We start from the raw sequence: 6,550 nt of genomic DNA, 5'->3' as shown, positions 1-6,550 counted from the left end.
CCATAAGTTCATACTGTAGATCAGAGATTCTTAACATTTTTTTGCGCTTAGGACCCCTTCAGCAAGTTGGTGAAGCCTATGGAATCTTTCTCAGACAATGTTTTAAATAACTGAAGGAAGTGCTAAATATCATTTAGGGATTAAGGAAAATAAAGATATAATTTTTGTCCCATCCAAGTTCATGGATCCCCTGAAATCTATGATCCTAGGTCAAAGGCTTCTTCTTGAAATGACAACAGGGATGGTTTCAGAGAAACTTGGGAAAATATGAACTGATGCAGTCAGGTGAAAAATTCTATATTGGAGAACAATGTATACAAAGATGAGAATATGGTAAAGACAAACAGGAGAGAGCTGATAATCATGCATTAGTTATGTTTCTCTGTTCTTACTATTTCCTTTGTTGTAGTCATTGTATATATTGTTTTCCTGTTTCTGCTTCAATTGATACAAATTTCATTTCTGGCAGTTTTGTACTTTGTTATCTTACATTTCTTATCTTTTCTCTTAATAGCAATGAAATGGCAGGGATAATTCTTTTGCAGTTGTGGATAGCTGCCAATGAAGTAGAAATATTCTAAATGGGAGATTCTTAAACATTGAACCAAGTTTAATAAATGGTGTTTACTACCTATTCTGACTATGGGAGAAGGTACTTTCCCTTGACAATTGCTCCTATTTAGAACTTTTGCAGAGAGGTCACTAAAATAAATGATGTATGATAATATAGTCAGGGCAAGGTATATTCTCTTGCTCTCATACCATTTATTTTCTCAAGTCATCAAGAGTAGAAGGAATAGAACTAATATCAAATGTGCAATCTTTAAAAGTGATACAATGGGCTGGAGCAGGGCTGCAGGAGGAAGGAAGGGAGTGGAGGAAGAAGGGAGGTGGGTGGGCAGAGGGAGGGAGTAAAATTTTTAAAAAGTGATTCCAACGGAAAGATATCCTGGAAGTCAGCCTAAAATAACTTAGATAAAAACCTGTCATTCATTTCCAGAGTTTAGATAAGGAAGAAGTATAGAAAGATGATTTGCTTTTTCTCATCAGTAAACTAACTCCCTGAGTGCTCCAAAGCCACATCTTTTCTCCAGAAGTTCTTGAAACCATTGCTTTATGTGCCCATGAAGCCTTTTTTTTTTTTTTTTTTTTTTTTTTTTTTTTTTTTTGCTTAAGCAAAGTTGCACCTCCACAGTTACTTCTGTTATTGCATCCTCTCATCTCAGTCTAAGGGACTGTTGTTTGCTGGGCACACCTCACATTCCCCGAGAAAAAGAGGTGCAAGAAAAGTTCATCCAACAGGTTTGGGAAAACTTGTCTTGCATTTCAAAACACTTGTAGCTTTTACTCAAAGTAATTTCCTCGTTCTTGCTTTAATGACTATGGAGAAAGGTTTATTATGAGTAATGGATTACAATTAAGATAGAAAAATAAAGGGGCTATCTCAGGCTAAGTATTCCGAAAATCACTAATGAAGGTTATTCCAGGGCAAGGGCCAGCAAGATAAAGAAAACGGACCTAATACTAAAAAGTATCTGAGAGACAGCAATTTGTAGCCAACCATATCCCAGGCATTGGGCTAATGACCAGGGATACAGAGACCAGAAGATGAAAGCAATAGTCCTCAAGTAGTTTATTTATATCTAGTGGGAAATACACACAGTTAAATAAATATTGGGTAATTTAAATTCAAATTCAAAATAATTAAATAGGTTTGAATTAAGGATAGAGTTAACAACTAAGAGAATTGACAATGAGATAAATCAGTATAGGCCCTAAGTGATTATAAGTATTTCCTGACAGTTATTGCCAAGATCTATAAAAGCCTTATGGTATAGGACTTCCTCTAAAGTTTATGAAAGCATAAGTTTTCTTAAGTTAACATTGGGGTAAATCTGAAGGTATAAAGCCATCAATCTGCTCAGTATTAGTTCACTCTAATTAAGCTTGGAATACTTTCACAATACAGTTCCTTGACTCTTTGACTTTATAAAAGCCATTTTCCCCTCTGGAATTTATAAAAGCTACATAAGTATTTAAATCAAACACACTTTCCTAGATTGACGGGTTCTATATTTTCCCCATTCCACCTAATCTTTATAATAGTGCATGATCCAGAAGATTCCATTTTGATCAGAAGATTATAGATTTAGAACTGGAAAGAACCATCAAGCTCCACCTCCTCATTTTACCCACAAGGAAACTAAGGCACACAAACTTTAAATGATGCGGTCAAGTTTATTCAGATATTAAGTGTTTAAGGGCAGGATTTAAACCCAAGTTCTTAAATTCTTAAGATCTTAAATTCTGCATTCTGGCTAATACTTGATACTACCTCTAGGTATGACCATCCAGTTCTTCCTATTTCCTGAAAGCCCAGACAATGTGACTACTAGGAAACTGTGGCCTCTGTGTAAAATCAGAAATATTTCAGTAATTGAGATGCTTCCCTATCCAACTAATACCCAATTTCTGATTTCTATCAGTACAATATTAATCCCTGAAATGAATTAAGTGCTGGGCAAGGATGCTCTTTGAGCAAACTGGCAATGCTTCTTAAGGTTGTCGCCAGGTTTCACTGATATTTTATGTTCTTTCATTATCTAGTTAAATTTGAGTTTTACCATGGCCAATACCAAGATAAACAAAATATGGCTTCCAAATAATAGAAAATAGAACATTTGTTTTGAATTCATTCCAGGTTAATTATGCTAATGATTGTTTATCTAATTGTGCTCCCTTTTGAATCAAAAATAGAAGGGTATTTATACTAAAGGGATGAGGATAGGTAATATATAGTTAATGCATGTGATTCCATTCTGTAACATTATTAACTGAGATGGAGGTCACAGTCACAGGCTCAAAGATCACTGCAGATGGTGACTATAACCGTGAAGTTAAAAGGTGTTTTGTCTTTAAAGGGAAGCTCTGGTAAATCTGGACAGCATACTATAAAGCAGAGACATCATCTTGTCAACAAAGGTCCATATAGTCAAAGCTACGGTTTTTACAATAGACTTGTACGGCTATGAGAGTTGGACTATAAAGAAAGTTGAGTGACAGAGAATTGATACTTTCAAATTGTGGTACTGGAAAAGATTTTTGAGAGTCCACTAGACATCAAGGAGATCAACTCAATCAATAATTAAATTAATTCCGGTTATTCACTGGAAGGTAAAATACTGAAGCTGAAGTTTAAATACTTTGGCCATATAAGAAGACAGGACTCTGGAAAATTAGGAAAGGCTGAAGAGAAAAAGAAAAGGAGATAGCAAAGGATGAGATGGATAGACAGTGTCTTAGAAACAATGAACTTAAACTTGGACAGACTTTGAAAGGTATTGGAAAATAATAGATCCTGATGTGTCATAGTCTATGGGGCCACAAAGAGTTGGACATGACTGGACAACTCAACAACAACAATGCTTTCTTGTATTCTTCATCTTCATTTCTTATAGAATAGTAATGTTCTATCACATTCACAAGACACACTTTAAGTTACTTCCATGTTCTAATGAACTTTCCTTTCTACTTCCAATAAAGAAGAGAAAAAAAAGGTGATGATTGACTAAAAGGTGATAGCTATTGGAACATGGGACTTATTAGTATTTTGTTTTTGTTCCAGCACTGATAAAACACTTCTTAATAATAATACACTTTTAAAAAAAGTTTCTAATCCTAGATTATTTGTATATTCAAAATTATAAATAGCCCCAAGGGAGAATTAAAATACAGATAAGATAAAACCTCACAATTTCTGTTTGTTGACATTGCTTCTGTTCAGTAAGTTTCCCAGGGCTGAGAGGTTCATGGCAATCATCCCATTCTGCTCAATATACGGTGTATAATTCCAATCTGACTTCAGCAAACTACAGGAACTGAAATCAGAGGGCTTGAAGGGGCCTGAAAGTTTGTCCTACATCCTTTATAGATAAAGAAACTAAGGCAGCAAAACCCAGATCTTGTAATACTCAAAGTAGAAGAACTAAGATGAATATTTAATCATGCTTTATTTCAAATAGAAGGATTTTTAATCAGAAGGCTGGATGAAATCAAATCTGCCTCCATTGCAAGGAAGCTCTGTTTTTTTGTTTATTTGGTTGTGATTTTTTCGAGACTACTATATTCAGATCATTGAGTCATCACTTTTGAGGACTCTTTCCAAATAGATTGGTTCAAAGGTTCCTGTGCATTTATTATTTGTTCCATAACCACACTACATATATTCAGCAACAGACCAACTTCCCTTTTTGACAAGTGACTCCTTTCCTGTCCTGCTTTCAAACTCATGAAAAATTCTAGTATTATACAATACTTGGCACTTTTCATGAAGAAGATGGTTCAGAAGGATTGGTCACTGACAAAATAGATAAAATAATTTTTTTTGTTGTTTGTTTGTTTGTTTTTTAAGTCAGGTGAAAGGAAAGAATGTCATGTCTTTGAAATGCTCCCAGAATCTTTGCATAGAATTCCCAGTGAGCACATAGCTTGTAAATCAACCTAGAACTCTGTTTTTTTTTTTTTTAAATTATTATTTAAGTGAGAGAATTCTGAAAATTTTAGGATAATTTAAAGTTCCATATATCATTATGGAACCTGACCCATAGATATTTGCATGGTATACTCTAAAGTTACATAAATATGGTGGACATATAATAATATAATTATGATACCATTTAATTAATACTTTAAGTTTAGCAAAAAGTTTAAGTTAAGTTTCATGCCTTCTCTTATTTGGTCCTCACAAAAATTCTGTGAGATAGGTATTATTATCAACTCCATCTGGCAAATGAAGAAACTGAGGCTGAGAGAGGCTACTTGACTGGTTCAGGATCTGAAAGATCTGAGACCAGAATTTCCTGTTTATTTGTTCAACTTTCATTCTTGAAAAATAGCAATGGAGGAAGCTAGATGGCACAGTGGGCTCTGAAGTCAGGAGGACCTGAGTTCAAATTTTACCTCAGACACTTAATACTTTGACCTAGTGAAACCCAGGGCAAGTCACTTAACCCCAACTTTCTTGCCAAAAAAGATACCAATGATACCAAGAGATGATGTCTTGACATATGCATGAATTGGACTTCAGTGGGGCAAAGCTGCAAAAAGTCATTAGTTTTACTCTCTCTCACAGTCATCAGGGTTCAGTGATAAGTCAAGAGTCAATATGACTGATGAAGCTCATGTCAGGCTTTTCTGACCCTAAGTCTGGAACTCTTTCCCTTATACCTCTTAGAAAGCTCTAGGAACTTCTATAGAAATGCCGTACAAAATTTTATAAACTCTAAGCTTTTATCTAGTCATAGTATACACAATAGAAATTTTAGCCTGTACATTGCTGAACTTGCAAGCTTGAAGATCTGATCTCAGCTATGAATTTAGCTATAGTTGTGTAATAATAATGGTTATGTAACCCTGGGAATGCCATTTAACTCTTTTCTATCTCAATTTCTTCATCGGTAGAGATAATAATAGTACCTCCCTCCCAGGGTTGTTGTAAAAATCAAATTAAATGCTAATTGTAAAGTACTTTGCAAACTTTTAAGACAGTATATTAATGCTATTATTATTATTGTGGTTGATATATTACATTCTACTGTTTCTAGGGAGTAGAATTCTTTAAGAAAAAATAATTCTTGGAGTTTGGAGCTAAAAGGTATTTTAAAGATTATTTTGTTCAGGAAGTAAAACCCCTTTTGGTTTTCAACTTGAATGGAGAAAAATTATTTTCACTAATCTCTAACTTTAATCATGAATGTAGATAACAGGTATTTTGAAAAAGCATTATTAAAAGGACTCCTGATTTCAGTCTCATCCTCAGATTTTACAGAAAAGGAAACTGAGACCCAAAGAAGGGTTCAAGGTGACTTGATCAGCAGAGATGGTCCTTGAACTCAGAATATCTAACTCTTACTCCAATTTACCACATGCTTTGACTCAGCTGAATGAAACTAATATGAAGGAAGTGCTTATAGATGTGTTACATAATGCAATGAACATGAAATTTCCATAAAACAAGGACTCTGTCTTCGTAGAATTCAGTCTTCAGGATTGAAGATGAAAGTCTGGAATTTTAGAGGCAATAAGCTTTTAAGGTAATAAGCTGTCTGAAATGACTGTGTGTACTAGTGGCAATTGCTTCCCCTTTCTTCCCACTTCCCCCCACCTACACTATCTTCTTTTTTCTTTTTACTTTGTTTTAATAATAGCTTTTTATTTTCAAAATATATGCAAAGATAGTTTTCAGATTCTCATGTGTAGAGCCTTGTGTTTCAATTTTTCTCCCTTCCTTTCCTTTACCCACTTCCCTAGACAGCAAGTGATCTAATATAGATGAAACATGTGCAATTCTTCTAAACACATTTATACATTTATCATGCTGCACAAGAAAATTCAGATCAAAAAAGGAAAAAAATGAGAAAGAAAAAAGCAAGCAAACAACAACAGAAAAGGTGAAGATACTATGTTCTGAACCACATTCAGTCCCCACAGTGCTCTCTCTGGAGGAAGATGGCTCTCTCCAGCACGAGTCTATTGGAATTGGCCCAAATCA

Source organism: Sminthopsis crassicaudata, chromosome 6, assembly GCF_048593235.1.
Source record: "Sminthopsis crassicaudata isolate SCR6 chromosome 6, ASM4859323v1, whole genome shotgun sequence".
In the NCBI taxonomy this organism is placed as follows: Eukaryota; Metazoa; Chordata; class Mammalia; order Dasyuromorphia; family Dasyuridae; genus Sminthopsis; species Sminthopsis crassicaudata.
This window is presented reverse-complemented; position numbering follows the sequence as displayed.